This window comes from Lithobates pipiens, unplaced genomic scaffold (genome assembly GCF_037356315.1).
Source record: "Lithobates pipiens isolate NorthernLeopardFrog02 unplaced genomic scaffold, aLitPip1_a1.2 Scaffold_19, whole genome shotgun sequence".
Lineage (NCBI taxonomy): Eukaryota > Metazoa > Chordata > Amphibia > Anura > Ranidae > Lithobates > Lithobates pipiens.
Genome location: NW_027507764.1, coordinates 492284438 through 492306288, shown reverse-complemented (window position 1 = coordinate 492306288; position 21851 = coordinate 492284438). Strand labels below are relative to the sequence as shown.

The following is a 21851-nucleotide window of genomic DNA, read 5'->3' as shown; positions in this document are numbered from 1 at the left end:
CCACCGCCTGCAAAAGAGCTACAAGAAGGCGCGGTGGCCCGGCAGAAGAACCGAAGAGGGGGACAAGACCCCCGAAGTCGGGAGAAGAGGCCGGCGGCGGGGAGGAAGAAAGCCGGACTCCTCCGCTAGCAAAAGAGCTACACGAAGATAGCGGAGGAGTCCGGCGAGAAGACCCCCGAAGACGGAAGACCCCCGGAGCTGTGCAATAAAATATTTTTTCTCGTGTGTTGTGTTTTTTTTTGGGTACTTTTATTTTACAGGTGAATGGGTAGGGGTACATTGTACCCCATACTCATTCACATAGGGTGGGGGGCCGGTATCCGGGGGCCCCCTTATTAAAGGGGGCTCCCGGATTCCGATAAGCCCCCCGCCCGCAGACCCCGACAACCAACGGCCAGAGTTGTCGGGAAGAGGCCCTTGTCCTCATCAACATGGGGACAAGGTGCTTTGGGGTGGGGGGGCCGCGCGGCCCCCCCTTCCCCAAGGCACCCCCCATGTTGAGGGCACGCGGCCTGGTACGGCTCAGGAGGGGGGGGGGCGCGCTCGCTCGCCCCCCTTTCCTGGCCGGCCGGGTAGCGTGCTCGGACAAGGGTCTGTTGTGGACTTTGGGGGAACCCCCACGCCGATTTTTTTCGGCGTTGGGTGTCCCTTTAAGTCCATTCCAGGCGGCGGTGCCCGCGACGTCTCCTTCGCGGGCCCCGCCTACCTGTACACGCGCTCGAAATGGGCGGACTTGCCTCCGCCTTACGTGGGCGAGTCCGTTCATTTCAAAAGTTGAGCGAACTGTTTGGCAAACAGTTCGCTGAAACAGTCCGCTCAAAAAGTGCCGTGTGTGGGCAAGTCCGCTCATGCAAATTTTGAGCGGACTGTTGCGGCAACTGTTTGACGAACAAAGTTTCAGCGAACAGTCCCCGCGTGTGTACGCGGCCTAAGACCTAAGACTGGATGTTAGAGATCATAGCAGAAGTTCAGTGTAAGAAACACACAGCACAATATGCATATTGACTAGGGGATTGTAGAGGTGGGTGGGGAGTCTGACATCACAACTCCACCCGCCGATCTCCAGACAACAGACCCGCCCACAGAATCTGCAGTTTTTTGGGTCTCATAGCAGACAGAGGGGAGACATTTGACAAGTAAAGATACATGCAGGAGGCATGTATATCCTTCTAGATAACCCCTATGGCAGTCGTTTAGAAAGGATGACAATGGGTTTACATACACTTTAACCTAGATGGTGTAGTCATCCGCTGACCAAACAAAAAGGAGCTAAAGTGATTTGTCACCACAGTGAATGCACATGGAGACTGTAATTCTACCCAACCCCAGGTATTACTGGTGAAACATCAAAATGGTACCATTACCACCTGGATTAAAAATATGTTGTGTGATGTCACAGACGCTATGCTGACAGCCACTTCACACACACATTTAAATTGTTGCTAGTGGAGAACATTCCAGAGAGCTGTACTGCCTGGTCTATGCTGGGCTGGATGCTGCCGGCAGATACATGGAGTGCCAACCTGAGCCATGTTGACTAAAGTTTGAAGTAGTTGGGGTTGATCCACCCTGAAGGGCGACCTGTGATCTTCAGCAGGTTGTTGCTTCCCAAGTGATGAGAAAAAAAAAAAATCTTCTATGTCCCCGGCTGTCATATGGACATACTGAGGATGTCTTTGCAAGGGGATCTATGTCCTGAAGTGCGGTCCCTTGCACTAAGGCCTGGCTGCTGGTTGCCTGAAATATAGCTGTGCCTTTTTTTTTTTTTTTTTTTTGCTGGAGTTATTACTGGAGAAGAAGGAAAACTGCTGGGAAATATAGTCCAACCAGAGGGAAATTGATGGACTGGAACCTGTTTTGGACTCTAATGCCCCGTACACACGAGAGGACTTAAGTCCGACAGACTTCCAAAGGAGTTCCGTCGGAGTTCTGCTGGAATTCCGACGGAGTTCTGACAGACTTTTCGGCTGAACGGACTTGGCCACACACAATCACACTAAACTCCGACGGATTCGAACGTGATGACGTACGACCCGACTCGAATAAGGAAGTTCATAGCCAGTAGCCAATAGCTGCCCTAGCGTCGGTTTTAGTCCGTCGGAGTAGCATACACACGAGCGGAGTTTTCGAAGGGGACCGGGTCCGGCGGAGTTCCTTCGGGAAAATTTGAAGCATGTTCCATATTCTAAAGTCCGTCAGACTTTGGTGAATCAAAAGTCCGTTGCAGCCCACACACGATCGGATAGTCTGACGGACTCGGTCCTTCGGACTTTGGATGTTGAAAAGTCCGCTCGTGTGTACGCGGCATAAGTGTCAGCTAGATCAGGCTGTAATAGAGGGGTAAACCCCCACCATGCATGAGAATAACAGACTAAACCATACGTCTAAACTGTTTTAGTGTGGTCACCAGGTGGTGTGAACAGTGCTGACCTGAGTGAACTTTATTCACATTATATTCTAAGCGTAAGTTTGTTGTTCAATGAGTAGGAGGTGGCATTTTCCATTGGGGATTGGGCCTGCTCTTCCAATATGAATAATGTAAATGTTTTATAGGGTATATTCAACCTGCTATGTTGTCTTTGGCTGAGAACAATTGAAACCTGTTTAATCACGTATGTATATATATTGCACCATGTTACTATAGGATAGGATGCATTTGCATTGCTGTTGATTTTCTCTTTCAGGTGTTGCTGTGTCGGTGCATCTTCCTTGGCAACACTAACCCATTTCTATATTGTCACTGTACATATATTTTAGCTAGATAGTGAGGAATTAAGGTTGTTGTACAGCCCTACCTTTAGAATTGTACATAGATATTTTTGATACTTTATTATCTTAAATGACCCATCACAACTTCTTTTTTGTCTATTTGATACCTATGTTTATTGTTTGTGGTACACCATATATATATCTATATAGATAAATATATCTATACCGATATAGATATAGATATCTATATCTCTCTATAGATATATATATCTAGATCTCTCTCTCTCTCTATATATATATATATAGATAGATAGATCTCTCTCTCTCTATATCTATCTTGTTAACCCTTTCCTGTTTCCCCGCCCATCCCAGTTTTTGCCAGGACACTCGCTCTCAGGCTAAAGAGTTTTAAAAAAAAAAATATCTGCAAACACTGAGATGTATTTTCTTGGGCAGAGGGAGGATGTAGCACCCTGGAGTTTAAGCAGGGTTGCTCCTCACAAAGTGACTTGCCAAGAGTAGTTATCCTGGTTGATGGATAGAGATCTATTAAAGTGGAAGTAAACCCATTAAATTAACAGTTTCAAAAAACAGTTACATTCCCGGCATGCCAGAAATGTAACTGTCACATTGGTTGTGCTCTCAACCAAACTGTTAAACCATCCAATGGCTGGTGTCATGGCAGTTGAAGATTAATCAAGATGGCAGCTTCCTTGGCTGAAAATGATAGGAGGGTTTACTTCCACTTTAATTTCTTACTAAGTTTGGCCTTGTTGCACTTTTCTCTTCTACCAGTAGGTGACCAGGTACTTGGAGGTACTAGATATGAGAAGGGCAATGCAAGGTCAGGTTATGGGTATATGAGGTATCTCAGCCAATGGGCAGAGGTTTTCTTGAATCCCTTGGCCTGCTGGGTGAGCCTATATATTTGGGTGGAGTCAGGTGATCTATGTTCTGTGCCATCTGGATGGCTGTCTGGGTGGACGTGTGTTGTACTGCCTGGGCTGCTAAGCCAGAGATTATTCCTATTCAGGGCACATCTGGCTGCTAGCCTGTCTGAGGGCCTATCCAGAAGCAAGAGAGCAGCGCAGGTTTTGGGCTGCAAATTGCAGTCCAACCAGACGTGACGGTTCTGCCGGCCGGAGAACCTGCCATGGTCGGAGGTAGAGGAGAAGCTGTCGCCAGTAAGGCACTATCCGCCTTATTACCAGAAACCACAGTGAGTAACTGAAGCAAGTACCGGAGCAACATTCCTGCATGTGCAGATGTGGCGTCTTGCTGGATGCCTTTCCCTGCACGGCTGTCCTCCTATTGAAGTTTCAGAGTCCTTCGATTAATTACCACTACCTAAGGATGTCCTGGTCCTAACCCTCTCTTCCCCAAAAAAAGTTTGTTAAGAGAAATAAACTTTCTTTTGCATTAAAGAAGTGTTTGGCGCCCAATAACTTTAACTACTCTGTACCCACCATGCCTCACAACCCACCACATGCAGAAGGGTGTCAGCTATCTCTGGCACTGGAGGTTCTAATTATATCGAAGGAGGCCTGGGACCTTGTTACATGTGCATTTATGATTTCTTTTGTACAAGGTGGACTTAGCCTTTAGGGACAAGTGTGTAATATGCAATTCACTATAGCAGGGATCTCAAAGCTTTCTAAACAAAGGGCCAATTTACTGTGCTTCATAATTTAGGAGGGGTGACTGTGGCCAGTGGGAGTAGAAAATGACACAGCATCAGTGGGAGTAAACAATGTCTCATCTTTGGTATTAGGTGAATTATTAGTGTACCATTATTGGTGTCAGTGGGAGCAATAGTGCCCCATCATTGGGAGGAATAGTGCCCAATTGTAGGTGTCAGTGGAAGGAATACTGCCCAATCATTGGTGTCAGTGGGAGGCATACTGCCACACCATTGGTATCAGTGGGAGGCATACTGCCACACCATTGGTATCAGTGGGAGGAATAGTGCCCCATCGTTAGTGTCAGTGGGAGGAATAGTGTTCTACCATTGGTGTCAGTGGGAGGAATAGTGTTCTGCCATTGGTATCAGTGGGAGAAATACTGCCCCATCATTGGTGTCAGTGGGAGGAATAATGCCCCATCTTTGGTGTCAGTGAGAGGAATAGAGCACTGCATGGGTTAACTGCTCATTTTGTCTAGCAGTTAACACAGAGCTTATACTCACCCAATCCTTCGATCCTCCAGAAAATGGCTCTCCCTTTTCCTGATGTCTTCACGTCCAGAGATGGTCTATGGGACTGATCTTGCGCTGGGAGGATCAGAGGATTAGGTGAATATATCTTGGCACTCCTATCCCCTAACCCCCCAGAAAAACAATACCAAGGTCACATGGATAAAATAAAAATGAAAGAATAACCATTGAACATGCTATCACATCATCAAAACCTGAACATCACTCTGAGCAAGAAGACAGATTAACCTGCTGGGCATTAACCTTTTAAAAGTACAAGGACAAGGAGCCAGCAGATAAGGATCAAATGAACTGTGTAACACTAGACCCAACCCTTCCATTAGTAAAATTGAACCGAAATCTGGTCTCATTGATTCCATCATTTAGAAAACATGGAAAGCTTTATTTGTTTGTCTTTTTTCAGTGAAGCAAATTAATGCTGCTGATTGGGATCTCAGCAGTTGGTGCTGATGAAATAAATTCTAGTAAGAATTGCACCACAATGAATGATCTAACTCCAGCCCCAAACTCCTTTCCTTTGTTGTGTGTTGCGTTAACATGTGTTGTGTCAGACATTACCGTGTTTTGCATGTGGGCAGTCCATTCATTTTCTGTTGGCTGCCAATGCACAGGAATGGACACCCCCCCCCCCCCCCCAAAAAAAAACAGGCATGTGTTGTGGATTAAATAAAGCTTCTCCTATAAGCAAATAATTCCATGTGCTGGGTGGCACAGTGGTGTAGTGGATAGCACTCTCACCTAGCAGTAAGAAGGGTTCGAATCCCAACCACAACACTACCTGCCTGGAGTTTGCATGTTCTCCCTGTGCCTGCGTGGGTTTCCTACAGGTACTCTGGTTTCCCCCCACACTCCAAAGACATGCTGGTAGGTTAATTGGATCTTGTCTACCTTGAGGGTAGGGACTGATGTGAATGTACAATGTATATGTAAAGCACTGCATAAATTGACGGCGCTATATAAGTACCTAAAATAAAAATAAATGCACTAATAAGCACAATCATAGCTTTCTTGTATAATGCCGGGAAAACACGCTTGTTTATCTCCAAGTAACACAGACAGACACTGGTATCACGTTGAGGTTAGCAAAATCCTGCAATAGAATGCTCTACTGCTTTTATTTATACTGTAAACATGAATACCAAAGGAAGGTAGTGGCTTCAGAAGCAGCCAGACACTTGTATTCTTTCAAAAGAACCAATCACACACATGTATATATTCAAATAGAATTCCAGCAGTGACGTGTGCAGATGGTCGGTGCAGAGCCATGTGGTCAGCTTATTTTGAGACACAAAGTGTCTCACAATCTGAACACTACTTACAGGGCTCTAAAGTTCTACCATGACACGAGCCGTACTCTATCATGGCTCAGTGGGCCATAATTTTGTATGGTTATGCTATGGTTCCCATGTACGCAGATCTGTATGCTAGGAGCTTTAATGCATACAGATGCAGTCTCTTGGTGAGGCATGAACGAACATCCCTAAAAGAGCAAACCGATCTGCCCTGTCCGCAGGAAGGTTTCCGCAGCCAATGGTCTTCCACCAATGTCTGTATGTGCGAATACACTCACATGAGCGTATTGCAGCAAAACTGACACTGGGGGACATCTGACAACATACATTATTAAAAATTTACACAAAAGTCCCTCCTCTGTCATATGCTCTCATGTGTCCCTCGATGAATATTGATCTTCTTACACCTGAAATGAATCAGTCCTTACAGTCCATATGAGTTCATAACATGGCTTGACTTGTAGACTCTGTTCTTCAGGAGGGATGACTTGGAGGAGGACAAAGCTGGTAGGTCTGGGATCCTCTGTGCCTTGTACGCGGGTTGGGTTCGGGGGCATCTCATCACAGCGAGGGAGATGTGGTCATCTGCTCATGCTCTGTTCACTCGTCCAGTCAGGCAACAGTAGCACCTCATCACAGCATATAGAAGGAATAGAAACAAAAACATAAAAGAGCAAACAGATCTGCCGTGTTCACGGGAAGGTTTCTGCAGCCAATGCTCTTCCAGCAACCTCTGTATGTGCGAATACGCTCGCATGAGCGTATTACAGCAAAACTGACACTGGGGGACATCTGACAACATACATTAATAAAAATTTCCAGAACACATTCAACATTTTTTTTTCTGATGCAGTGCACCACAATGCATGGTAATGTGCTACCATGTACTGCAATACAAGTGCATCAGAGCTGCATTGTGGGGTGTTTACTAAAACTGGTGAACACAGAATATGGTACAGCAGCTGTGCATAGTAACCAATCAGCTTCTAACTACTACTACTTAGGGTCCTTTCACACGGGGCGGATCAGTTCTGATCCGCCCCGTGGATATCCGTTTGCTCAGCGGGGATCACTCCGTCGATCCCCGCTGAGCAGGGAGATGACAGCTCCGTCTCTGTACACTGCGCAGGGACGGATCTGTCACAGCGCCGCTCTCCCCTATGGGAGATCGGATGACGACGGACCGCGGTGCCCGTCGTCACCCGATCCGATCCGCAGACGGATGGAAAAATAGCTTTTTGCTCCGTTACACTTTTTCGGATCGGAGCGGGTCGGATGTCAGCGGACTTGTCACCGCTGACATCCGACGCTCCATAGACCTCTATGGAGCAACCGTTCAGGTCCGCCTGAAAAACTGACAGGCGGGCCTGAACGGGACGTCAGTGTGAAAGGGGCCTAACTTGTTAATTGAGCTTTGACAATAAAACCTGGAATCTGATTGGTTTCTATGCACAGCTGCACCAGATTCTGTGTCCACCTGTTTTAATAAATCTCCCCCATTGCCTTAGTATGTTGCAGTGCCATTTAGAATTAATTACATTGAAAAATGCTAACGCACATTAATGCATTAGTCACAAAGGTGTGAATGGGCCCTTAAAAATTCTGTCACTTTTATTCCTCTCTTTGACCCTGTTGGGTAAATATTCCCTCACTTGTACCTGTGTGGAGGATGTGATTCTCACCGATAACAATATAAATATAACCACAAAGCCCCATTCCCATTTAGTGTAGCGGGAACACACGTTCCCATTCACGTATTTTTTTTTAGCTATTTAAATGCGTTTCTGCGTGTCACACATAGGACAACCCTTTCACTTAAAGGGGCTACCCTTTGCGCAATTGTCATGGCAAAGAAGCTCAGGGACCACATTTTTGCTCTGAACCAGGCGTGTTTTATATGCATTTTTTGTGGCATGACAATCACTCCCAAATTGCATTGCATTTGGGGTGCCATTAAGAATATATGACACCCAAGCACGTGTCATGGGTTTTGCCAATTATTTTAACGCAATTTCAAATTGCAGGGAGAATCACTCTAATTCTGCCATGATTCCCTGTGTGACCGGGGCCTAAGTGTCAATGCTTCCTTGTTCTATAAAAATTTGTTTGAAGATATTTCCCATCACTTCCTGTCCTCACACAAAGTGAAAGTAATTCCTGTATTAGGGCACAGATGGCAATAAATAACTTTTCCTCTCTATCCAAAACTAAATAAAAACTTTTGGCTGGAGCTGAGCTTTAAAGAAGTTGCAAACTTTCAGACATGAAACCTGAACAAAGCATCTTCCTCTGTAGTGTGTACTTGTCTCAATGAAGAGCATTCATTTTCATTTCTTTCTGCTGCTTTGCTCCTCTGCTATTTGCATTGGTCCTTTCTGACAAGCTTTACTGACACCAGAAGAAAAAAAAGTAATGGGGAGGGAGCTCCAGCACACCGACTGTGATTGACAGCCTTAGCTCTGTTTCTGTGTGTTGTATGAAGAGGGCGGGGTGGGGTGTCCCCTCCCTCCAATCAGCTCTCAGAGCTATCCTCACTGAGCTTTGCAGTTTAACTTCTGTTCCCTGTCCTCTTTTTTCAGACATCTCAGACAAGCATTAAAAATGAACAGACCTAGAGAAGAGAAGACCACAGATAAACAGGTACAACTTATGTAGGAGAATTTGCTTCATCTCTATGTATCTTTTGAGGCCAGTCACTTCACTGGGTATATGCAAGGATTTACAAGGATATATGTGAGGATTTACTGAACAATGTCATTAATGTAAGTACACAACCATTTGACTCCACAAACCTTCTTTTTCTTGTTTATATTAGGGCTGTAACTGATTAAAATTTTCATGTTCGATTAATCGATTTTTTTTTAAACGATTAATCGACTATATTTGATTAATTATAATGCACGTACAGATCCAACTACTTTTATCTGATCTCCTTGCATTGCAACTCTGCATTAGTCAGTGGTAAATGTGGTATACACTATATACAATCACCCGATACTAGTTAGTTTCCACAATCCATGACTTAACTTCACAGTTCACACAAATACGTTTTAGATTCAAACTGTAGCACTGACGTAAGTAATTTTTTTTCCACAGTAGCGTGACAATCCCTCTACCTCCGGTCTAACTAATCACTCTCACCTTATGGCATGGACCCCTGTGCAAACAGGTGGTCATGCAAGTGGGTATCAAAAGGGTTAACACGGACCATAAACTTCTCTCACGTCTCTTTAGATCTCAGCAAGGATACCAGGTCATGGGTAGAAAGAAAAGAGCTAAGTGGTCACCGCTTAAGTATAAGATTTCATTTTTGTGTTCAAACACAAACTACTCACATAAAGATGATAAAAACACAGCATGTAAAGCCGACAATTGTGTTAGTTCCGTAGGGCAGCAGCGGGTGACGTCATGCGTAGCTCCTCCCCTGTACGCGTTACGTTCAATCAGAACTTCGACATCACCGGACTTCTCCCCCCTTCCCTTCATTATCAGACGGAGGCACTTGGGGAAGTGGGGAGGAGTTCAGTGTCGTCGATGTCTGTGACGTCACTGGATCTCGGAGTGAACTCCCTGAAGACCCGGAAGCCGGCGGAGAGGTCCGATCAAAAGAATTTTGATCGATCAAAAAAATGAATCGATTAATCGAGGAATTAATCTTTAATTTCCACAGCCCTAGTTTTTATAGTTGTAATATCCAGCCCGTATTTCCATTTTGGTGTTTGAACTCCTAAAATAGAGGTCTAAAACTACAGCCTTGACCCTCATCACTTAAAGCTACAACCTTGAGATATAGAATACCTATTTGGTGCCATGGTTTTGTATTGGGTGATGGTAGACTAACAGGAGAGTTGCAGTGACTGAGCCCCAGGAAACAAACCGCCCAGGTTGTACCCTTGCTACTGCTTCCTTTACCCATTTTCCATATCTCTCCAACACCTCCCCAGCTCTAGGAATATGTCTGGAGTTTGTGAGTGATGTTAATATTCTTGAAAAAGAGGCAAAGTAAAAGTAACCAGATACATTAGCTGATCCTCACCCAGTCATTTGGGTTTCTTCTATGGACAAGTGATCATAGGTCACCTTGTGAGTGATCCGGCTTTGATGAACATAGTTTATATAGGTGTTTTAAGCTGGCTATAGATGGCAGCCAGGGACAGAGAAGAAAAAATACTCCATCTATGGCCAGCATATGATAAAGCTGGTAGTGTTTGCAGAGCATCCAAAATCTTGATGCAAAAACCAAATCTATGTTTTTCATGGACAGTTCAACTTTTTTATTAACACATTACTATATTATTACTAAACCTCCTAAAGTAGTCGTATGAAGATGTCCATCATGAATGACCCTCTACTAATAGTATTATAACATAACACTGGGCTTTGTAACAAGGCGAGGGCAGGGAAGAAAGGAAGATTTGTAAGGAGACTTGTTAATGTTCAAAATAACATTTTGTTGCGCAGGAATGTTTGGAAAGCAAGAGAAAAAAAATCAGTCTTTAGGTTCCGAGAAGCTGGTGCAGACATCTTTGTATGGCTGTAGTCAGTTTATTGGGTTTAGAGAGGTAACAGGTGTAGTATCCTAACAAAGCACTTTTTGTCAATCTATGGTCAGACAACAGGTGGGCCACACATTAGGGGGCCTCCACTAGAGTTAGTCTGATCTAAAACAAGAAGGATTTGTGGGAGATACTTTATTCAGACGCATATACAGTTTCAAAGTTAATCTAAAGCAACATACTTCCATTTGGCATTCAATGCTTAAAGACTTAGTCATCACATTTAAAAATTATACCCACCTTATAGCATTCTAATGAGTCACTGCCTTCAAAGCAGCTCAAGATCCAATGTCCCCAACAAAGTCATATAGACAATGTAGAGATAATCCTGGGTAGAAATTATTTTTATTTTACCCATATGTTTTGCATTGTGGGGGGGGAATGGTGGATTGAAGTGGATATAAATTCAGTAATTCTTACTTGTAAGCCCTTTTTTACACGTGTTTCAGCTTGTATAATGTCAGTGTGAACAGGAAGCTTTGACAAAGTATTTGCAAAGCTTTTAGTAAGCTTTGTTGAAGTCTTTAGGCTGGGTTCACACCATTGCGATTTGGATGCAGCTTTACCGAATCCAATTCGCAATAGCAGGAGATGGTGCCAGTTCACATATCTCCGTAGCATATCCAGGGGCCCTGTGCGTCTTTTGGTCCGTTTGGGGTCCAAATTTAGCCCAAAATTCGGGCTGAAATCAGACCTGAAACGGTGAACCAGGATGCACCAGGCCCCTGCCATGAGCCGCATGCGGCTCATGTGTGAACCCAGCCTGAAAGTAGCATTCATCTCCAGTTTGGTAATCCTAATAGGAGCGCTGATGGCCACTTTAAACAAGCTGCTAGTAGGCTTCAGCACTTCTTGAAGCTTGTTGAAAGGCTGCTGAAGGCAGCTTTATTAAAATGGCAATCAGCACCCCCATTAAGATTTATGTTCAGCATTTTCAAACTGGAGTTGAATGGTACTTTAAAAGTTGCTGAAAATGCTTTGTCAAAGCGTGCTGTCCACACTGCTCTTATACAAGCTGAAGCCCGTGTGAAACAGGAATAAAGTGTGACCTTCTATAGAGGTGAAAGATCAGATCTGCGATTGCAGCTCTATTCAATGTGGCTAACTTCCTGCTAGTCCTTTGCCTATCCTCTTGGGCCATTGACAGTCATCAATGATGTGACTTCTTTGCGTATGCACAGATGTTACATGGCACGGGGCTCTACCCACAGCATGCCAAGAATGACAAGCATCATAGATTGTGTAGCTCATTCATTGTGTAATGTACATTCTTACAAGAAAATTACTAGAAGTGTGGGGAAAGACTTTATATGTCTCGTGACAGAAAGCCCCTGTCAGTGATAGATCGGGTGTATCTGCCACACAGGATCTTGAGGTTCTTAAGAAAAATGAGTGACAGTGAAAGGTCTGTAGAAAGCGAGGGGTTAAGCACTTGCTTCCCCATCTGGGATATAATTTTGACTTACCTGAGTGTAATCAGTGGTGGTGCTGAGAGAGAAGGAAGCAGGCTGTGAGGGAACATGCCTGCAGGACTGAGGCTGGGTTCACACTATAACCCGCTGCGCATCCTTCTTCCCTGTTTCGAATCAGGGCCGGATCTATGCCTGAATTCGGCCCTGAAACTGAGCCAAGGACGCTCAGCGTTTTTGTGTAGTGCGCTCCGCAGCCACAATGAAGATATGTGCCCTAGGAAGCCAGTCACATTCTCCTTATAAGCAAATTGGATGCGGGGAATCCCACATCTAATTCACATAGGTGTGAACCCGGCCTGAAGCAGACTCAGTGAGGTCTATTTATTGGCCAAGAGGCTTACATTTTGTTTGATGGACTTTTGCTTGGGGGACTATGTTTTCTACCTCCTGTGTGGGAAGCCTTTTCTGTTGCTGTATTTGCTGACCAAATAAACATGGGCAGGAATCCCTTAAAGGTAATTTTTATTTTATTTTTATTTTTTTTAATAACAAACATATCATACTTTACTCCACTGTGCAGCTCGTTTTGCACAGAGTTGTCCCAAAGCTGCTCTTCTAGGGCCCCCCGGCGGCTCCTCCCCACATCTGATAACCCCCTCGGAGGAGTGCTTCCTCAAGGGGGTAACCTTGCGGGCGCACTCCCGAGTCCTGCATTCGGCGTCCATAGACGCCGAATGCAGGACTCAGCCACACCCCGCCGCTCGTGTCATTGGATTTGATTGACAGGAGTGGGAGCCAATGGTTGCACTACTATCAATCTATCTAATCAAGAGCCGAGAACCCCGGGCAGAGAGACAACGCATCCCCGCTGAGTCAAATTCAAGGGTTCAGGTAAGTAAAACAGGGGGGGCCGGTCACTGACAGGTCTTTTTTCACCTCAATGCATCCTATGAAAAAGGTGAAAAAACACGAGGGTTTACAACCCCCTTAACCTTGCACATGGCTGGATTAACTCTCTGAGAACTCTCTACAGTCGCCCACAGTCTCCACTCCCAGTGCTGAAACAAGAAGAAGAATTCCGAACACTATATGCACTTACTTTCTAAAGAATATACATGTAAAACGTATGTAGGGAGATTTGTTTTATCTCTGTGTATCATCTGGGGCTGTTCACTTTACTGGGTATAGGAGAGGGTTTACATCCACTTTAATTTTAGTATTCACAAAGCATTACCACACCACATACACCTGCATGCATACAGTCATCGGAATATTCTTAGAGACATTTGCCAAGCTCTGAATTGCTGTAATAAAGAATTTATTGACATTGGTAACACTGATTCAAAAGGTTTAAGCCTTTAATTGCTCTATTATTATAATCCACTGCTAATTTATTACTAAATAAATCTGTTCAAAAATGCAATTTTCGATGGTTATTTACAAGACCTGTATAGAATTGATAAGTTGATGTGTATTTAATTTAGTTTTTTTTAATTGTTTAGTCATTATAAACCGATACAATATGCAAGCAAATTGACTGTTGACTAAGTAAGGCAGTCATCATATAGATTAATCCATTGCCATAAAAATCCATTTTCTTGATGATTATGCCTCTTAAAAGAAATAACCGCGATTCACTCCTCCATCTATTTCACTTATTAGCATCAAATCTAAATGAAAGGAAATGTCATTGTAAAAGACCAAGTTTCCTGATACTTGCTGTTCTTAATGACACGCTTAGTGTAAAATGCAAAAGTCCTAATTGATTTTATAACCAATCTCCTGTGTGCTAACAATAATTACAACTGAAGAAATACACTGATGGTATTTTCCCTACAGAAGAGATACATGGTATCATATTTATACTGTTACACTATATTACAAAAAGTATTGGGACACCTGCCTTTACCCCCACATGAACTTTAATGGCATCTCAGTCTTAGTCCGTAGGGTTCAATATTGAGTTGGCCCACCCTTTGTAGCTATATCGCTTCAACTGTTTTGGGAAAACTGTCCACAAGTTTTGGGAGTGAGTCTATGGGAATGTTTGACCATTCTTCCAGAAGCAAATCTGTGAGGTCAGTCAGGGATGTTGGACGAGATGGCCTGGCTTGCAGTCTCCGCTCTAATTCATCCCAAAGGTGTTCTATTGGTTGAGGTCAGGACTCTGTGCAGGCCAGTCAAGTTCCTCCACCCCAAACTCGCTCATCCATGTCTTTATGGACCTTGCTTTGATCACTGGTGAGCAGTCATGTTGGAACAGGAGGGGGCCATCCCCAAACTGTTCCCACAAAGATGGGAGCATGAAATTGTCCAGAACGTCTTTGGTGTGCTGATGCCTTAAGAGTTCCCTTCACTGCAACTAAGGGGCCAGGCCCATTTCCTGATAAGCCACGGTACACCATAATCCCCTCTCCACCAAATGATTTGGACCAGTGCACAAAGCAAGGTCCATAAACACATGGATGAGCCAGTTTGGGGTGGAGGGACTTGACTGGCCTACACAGAGTCCTGACCGCAACCTGATAGAACACCTTGGGGATGAATTAGGAGCAGAGACTGCGAGCCAGGCCTTCTCATCCATATCAGTGCCTGGCTCACAAATGCTCTTATGGAAGAATGGTCAAACATTCCCATAGACACACTCCCAAACCTTGTGGATAGCCTTCCCAGAAGAGTTGAAACTTATAGCTGCAAAGGGTGGGCCAACTCAATATTGAACCCTACGGACTAAAGCCTGGTACACAGATCAGATTATTGGACACATTTTTGTCAGTTTATTGTTTCATGCTAGTCTCATGTCAAAAGTGAAGAGGTTACTTACTAACCATACGAAAATTCTCTTCCGACCGAATTCAACTTCAGAAGTGTTGTAATGTGTTATATTGTTTTGTATGTGTTCTTTCATGCGTAGTCTTGCTCTTATGATTTTTTTTCGAACAAAAACTGTACTAAACGAAATCGGACAATGTGTTGGCATACGCAAAAAAAATTATAGCCTGCACATCCAGTTTTTGTTGTCCGAAAATTCGGAATCGGCTGTTGAAAGCACAGTACTAACGATCCGAAAATAGTCAGATCATTCATCGGACAAAATGTTACTTCCAATTTCTGATCCTGTGTACGAGCCTTAAGACTGGGATGCGATTAAAGTTCATGTAAAGGCAGGCATCCCAATACTTTTGGTAATAAAGTGTGTGTCTGTGCAAATTGAAAAAGAGTCCTGTCGGTCTTCTGAGCAGTGCTGTTTGGCTTAGGTACAAATTCAGGCCCATTGCCTTCTATGGGAACACTTCTGAATAGCACGTCATTCATTTGTGAACAGGATAAAATCCTGACCTGAAACACTGAACAACTACTTTGTCAATCAGCTCTGAAAATGAAGCTTCAATTCGCACCGCACTAGGGTGTCCTAGGGTGTCTCCACTTGGGATGTAAAAGCAAAGGAGACACCCTTGGACAGCAGCATTGTCAGTTCCTGGAGAGGGTAGTGATAGTTGCATAGCAGATTTAGGACTTGACAACCTAAAACCAAATTTCAGCCAACACTTCTTAAAGTGGTTGTAAACCCTTACAACCAACTTTGACCTACAGGTAAGCCTAGGTTAAGGCTTACCTGTAGGTCCAAGAAATATCTCCTAAACCTACACGGTTTAGGAGATATTTGCCGAAAGACAGGCACCGCTGTCTACGGCGCATGCACCGCAGACAGCGGCGCACAGGCGCACTGAGCGCGCCGCGGTCAACGGCGACATACCGCGAGTGGCGGCTCCCGTGCACATGCGCGGGAGTGACGTCATCGGGGCTTCACCGAATGACAGCGGCGGAGCAGCGAGACCCACCGAGAAGATGGATGCTCCGGACTACAGGGGACAGCGGTGACTTCGCTGGCTCCTGTGTCAGGTAAGTGACACATAATGGACTACTATGCGATGCATAGTAGTCCATTATGCTTTTACCTTTGCAGGGAAGTCCCTGTCTCCTGGGTTGCCATTGGACCACTGTTCTGTCTCTCATAGGAGATTCTCACTGTATGTAATCTGTTGGCGCTCGTCCCGCCCCCTACCTGTCCCTTCTAGGCTGCAGATGGGCATCGATCAGGCTGCACTGATGGCAATGGTAAAGCTGTTGCATTGATGGCAATGGTGAGGCTGCTGCATTGATGGCAATGGCGAGGCTGCTGCATTGATGGCAATGGCGAGGCATTGATGGTAATGACGAGGCTGCATTGATGTGGACTGATGAGGCTACATTGATGGAAATGGTGAGGCTGCAGATGGGCACTGCCCCTTATTTTGCTTCAAAGTCCCTTATTTAAAATGTAAGTTTTTCGCTGAAACTTCACTCTTAGCCCTTGTACACACGGTCGGAGAATCTGTCGGAATGAGTCTTATTGGACCGTGTCGTCAGATAATCCGACTGTGTGTGGTATGCATCGGACTGATTCCTTCCGAATCTCCGTCCAACTCAATTTTCCAACATGTTGAAAATATTTCCCGACCAACTGGGCCGGACGGACCTAATCCGATCATGTGTAGAGCATTTTGATCAGACCAAGTGCCACGCATGCTCAGATCAAATTCCTACATCAAAGCTATTGGCTACTAGCCTGAATGTAGTCCCATCGTAACGAAATTACGTCATCACGTTCTGAAAGATCAGATTTTTCCGCCAACTTGTCCGACCGTGTGTATGCAACAGTTTCGGACAAGATCCGACAGACAAAATCCGACGGGCAAAATCCGACGGATTTGGTTGTGGAAATCTCCGACCGTGTGTACAGGGGCTTAAAATGAATGTGCGTGTTATATGCCTGTGCGTGCTATACGCCGATAAATATGGTAAACGGAAAGAACAGTCATTTTTTATGGTTGTGTAGTCACATATCGTTAAATCATTTCCTGAAAAAAATCCATTACTTAAGGTAGCACTAGCTATGATTCACGTTATCACACAAGTGCACACATTAAACTATCCACGTAATAAAATATAAATGAACATATTTTTGTATTGAGTGCAGCTATCTATTATAAGGAGCAGCCGAAAGGGAAAGTCCAACTAGATTCTTTTTATTTATTTTTATACATTTTGTTTTGTATTTTTGGTAAGAGCAACACAGAATATTTTTTTTTCTGGACTTTTTTTTTTTTAACCACTTGCCGCCCGCCCTATTACAAAATGACGGTGGCAAAGTGGTTTCATAATCCTGATCGGACGTCATATGACGTGATCAGGATTATGTGCTGCTGCGCGCCCCCGGGGGCGCGCATCGCGGTGACCGTTGTTACGGGGTGTCAGTCTGACACCCGGCAACTACGATCTCGGTAAAGAGTCTCCGACGGAGACTCTTTACCACGTGATCAGCCGTGTCCAATCACGGCTGATCACAGTGTAAATAGGAAGAGCCGGTGATCGGCTTTTCCTCACTCGCGTCTGTCAGACGCGAGTAGAGGAGAGCCGATCGGCTGCTCCTCTGACAGGGGGGGCCTGTGCTGATCTATTATCAGCACAGCCCCCCCCCCGAGGATGCCCACACTGGACCACCAGGGACGCCACCAGACCACCAGGGATGGTCAGGATAAGGTATGCCACCCTAGACCACCAGGGATTCCACTCAGTGCCACAATGGATGCCAATCAGTGCCCATAATGGATGCCAATCAGTGCCCACAATGGGCATCACTGATTGGCATGCATTATTGCTTGGCACTGATTGGCATCCATTAGTACAGTATAATAATACAATGTCGCCTATCAGTTCCCATCCGTGCCGCCTATCATTGCCCATCCATGCCACCTATCAGTGCCCATCCATGCCCACCTGTGCCGCCTACCTATGCCCACCTGTGCCGCCTACCCATGCCCACCTGTGCCGACTACCCATGCCCACCTGTGCCACCTATCCATGCCCATCCATGCCGCCCATCCATGCCCATCCATGCCAGCTATCAGTGCCAATTTGTGCCACCTATCAGTGCCCATCCGTGTCACCCATCCGTGTCACCCATCCGTGTCACCCATCCGTGTCACCCATCCTTGTCACCCATCAGTGCCACCTATCAGTGCCCATCAGTGCCGTCTATCAGTGCCACATATCAGTGTCCATCAATGCCACCTCATCAGTGCCACTTCATTGGTGCCACCTCATCGGTGCCCATCAGTGCCGCCTTATCATTGTCCATCAGTGTATCCCCATCAGTGCCCATCAGTGAAGGAGAAAATTTACTTATTTACAAAGTTTTGAAACTGAAACAAAAAAAAACATTTTTTTTTCAAAATTTTCGGTATTTTTTTATTTGTTTAGCAAAAAATAAAAACCGCAGAGGTGATCAAATACCACCAAAAGAAAGCTCTATTTGTGGGAAAAAAATGATAAAAATTTCATTTGGGTACAGTGTAGCACGACCGCGCAATTGTCATTCAAAGTGCGACAGCGCTGAAAGCTCAAAATTGGTCTGGGCAGGAAGGTGTTTAAGTGCCCGGTATTGAAGTGGTTAACAAAGCCAATATGTTGTGCTATGGTTTCTGTAAGCCTGGGTTCACACCTATACGGGTTTCTCTGCATCCAATTAGCATAGCAGGAAAATGTGAGCGGCTCTCTATGTAGCTGGTTCATACATTTCCGTTGCGTGCGTGGAGCGCAATGCACAGAAACGCTGTGCATCTTTAGCTCCATTTCAGGGCCAAATTCAGACAAAGATTCATCCCTGATTTGTCCCTGAACCGGAGAACAGGGACAGGCAGTGTTCCTGTGCGATCCGCAGTCGGTTCCAGTGTGAGCCGAGCCTTAATGAAAAATGAAATAACTATTTAAAAAGTGCATGTAACTTGAATCCAAACCCCATATGACACTGCAAAACGTAGTCTTTGCAAAGCAATCTATTGGAGAGCACTAATGGCAAATAGGAAAAGTAATTACTAAACTGGGATTCTATAGATTACCATGAATAATTAACTGGTAAACACTAGACTGGTATCATAAACAGTGGTAGGTCAACAAAGGTGTAAACAGGTCACCTAATTAGTGGAAACAGGTGTTTGGACTGTATACAGGAAGTCCCCGGGTTACAAACAAGATAGGATCTGTAGGTTTCTTCTTAAAGCAGTTGTATACCTGCAAAAAAAAAAAAGAACCTGTAATGCAAAGGCATAATGAACTAGCATGCACCGCATACTAGCACATTATGAAATGCTTAATGCATTCCAGTCGACATTTTCTCCTCTGTGTCTCTTCAGGGTTCGCAGCTCTGGTCGGAGCCGCAATGCTAATTTCCAGCAAGGAGCTCTGATTTTCCAGCAGCATCCACCGGACCTTCAGAGCGCATTTGCCACTGACGTCAGTGGCTGCATGTAAGGTGAATATCTCCTAAAGTAACCATACAGATATTCACTTTACCTACTTGCGTTATTATAGGCAATGTACCTGTAGGCAGGTTTTTTTTCAGCAGGAACTAGGGGGAACTCGGTAACACCACCTCTGGCTCAGATCTTCTGTTCCCTGCTCACAACTATCACTTAGTAACACTAAAGTCCAGCTTCTGCATTTACAAGTGATAGCTTAACATAGCTTAGATCCCACTGAGTGCCGGACAGGGACAAGGGCGATACAGAACAGGTGCCCAGGGTTCAGTGCAGTCATGGGCAGGAGAGTATGCGTGGTAGGCTTCACCCTCTGTGGTCTCCATTTTTCCCTGGTGACCAGTTGTTGATTCTCCTAATGTATAATCTCCCTTGCAAGTGACTGTAATATAGTATAGTATGCTGGGAGGTACTACAGCTGGATAGGTGTTTCAGATTAATATTGCAACAAAGGTAAAACATATGACAGATAGTGGAGCTTTTAAGGAGAGGGGAGAAGATGAGGGCAGTGGAGGGTGTGGGTTGTATGCAGCAGGGGTAGTTCCAGGGGGGGGGGGCAACGGGACAATTGCCCCCTCTGAGAATGCGAATGAGTGGGTGGGCAGGTGTCGCCGTGGGTGAGAGAGCCGGCGGGCAACTCCACTGCTGAGAGCACGGGCGGCTCCGTTGAGAGACAGCGGGTGGCTCGGCTCACTGACGGTGTGTGAGCGGCTGCTGGCCAATCAGGGAGCCGGTGGGTGGGAAAGCAGAGAGATGACATCATCTCTCACCGCCTGGCACCCGCCCTGCATCCCTGCAGTGCTGGCCTCAATGTGCAGTGTGCAGGCATCCGCGGCAGCAGAGAGATTACTTCATCTCTCTGCTGCTTGACTGGTAATCTGCTGCCTGGGACAGAGCAAGACGCAATCTGCATCATGTGGCATGGGATGTGGCAAGAGACAATCTGCATCATGTGGCATGGAATGTGGCAAGAGACAATCTGCATCATGTGGCATGGGATGTGGCAAGTGACAATCTGCATCATGTGGCATGGGACTTGGCAAGTGGCAATCTGCATCATGTGGCATGGGATGTGGCAAGTGACAATCTGCATCATGCGACGTGGCAAGTGACAATCTGCATCGTGAGGCATGGGACATGGCAAGTGACAATCTGCATCATGTGGCATAGGACGTGGCAAGTGACGTGGCCAGTGACAATCTACATCGTGTGGCATGGGACGTGGAAAGTGATAATCTGCATCTGGTGACAGGTGATGTGGCAAGTGACAATCTGCAACGTGTGGCATGGGACGTGGTAAGTGACAATCTGCATCTGGTGACGTGAGAAGTGACAATCTGCATCTAGTGACGTGACAAGTGACAATCTGCATCTGGTGACAGGTGACGTGGCAAGTGACAATCTGCAACGTGTGGCATGGGACGTGGTAAGTGACAATCTGCATCTGGTGACAGGTGACGTGGCAAGTGACAATCTGCAACGTGTGGCATGGGACGTGGTAAGTGACAATCTGCATCTGGTGACGTGACAAGTGACAATCTGCATCTGGTGACGTGAGAAGTGACAATCTGAATCTGGTGACGTGACAAGTGACAATCTGCATCTGGTGACAGGCGACGTGGCAAGTGACAATCCGCAACATGTGGCAGGTGACAGTGGCAGGTGACACGCTCGGGGCTCCCACTGATTCTGCATTATGGTGAGTTGAACCATTTGATTTTTTATAACAATGTAATAATAGTAATGCGCTTAAATCATCCTGACACCATAACAACCATGGCGCCGTGATGATTGAAGCGCCAATACCAGCCATTTCCCTGATAAATTTACCCCAAAAAAACATATTCTCTGGCAACGCCCCTCCCGAGACTAGGCTCTGGATCCGCCCCTGGTATGCAGAGGGAAGAGCTACTATTTGAAGCCATTTGGCAGATATGTGTGTGTGGCAGGCATGGCTGAGCTCCTGCACCTATTCTCTGAGAAAAAAAAGACCTGCCTGTAGGTAAAAATGTGCTAAAGGGATATACAAGCACTTTAAGTAGAATTTGTTTTTAAGTCCAAAGAGGTACATTTTTTAAGTGTAGCTCCAGGCAAGAAAATATTTTTTATGTTTTTTGGATAGCATAGGGAAGGATTGCTGTCTGTACCCCTGTTCAGAAGATTTCACCTCACTTTCTGTCCCTATAACAATTGGATTTTCAAGATTTTGGGTTGTTGTGGAAACAAAGATTGGTGATAAAACTTCAGTGGAGACACGTTTTCCCATGATAACTCTTATGCCGCGTACACACGCTGGGAAGCCAGTAAAAGAC

At 45.3% G+C, this 21851-nt stretch overlaps 1 long non-coding RNA gene across 1 annotated transcript in view; it reads left to right on the top strand.

Annotated features, from left to right (window-relative positions):
* Window positions 1–21851, top strand: part of LOC143997404 (uncharacterized) — an 84019-nt gene that overhangs the window by 46652 nt on the left and 15516 nt on the right. Inside the window, exon 2 of the long non-coding RNA XR_013277683.1 lies at window positions 8793–8853. This is a non-coding gene — a long non-coding RNA (uncharacterized LOC143997404). The remainder of the gene's footprint in view (window positions 1–8792; window positions 8854–21851) is intronic.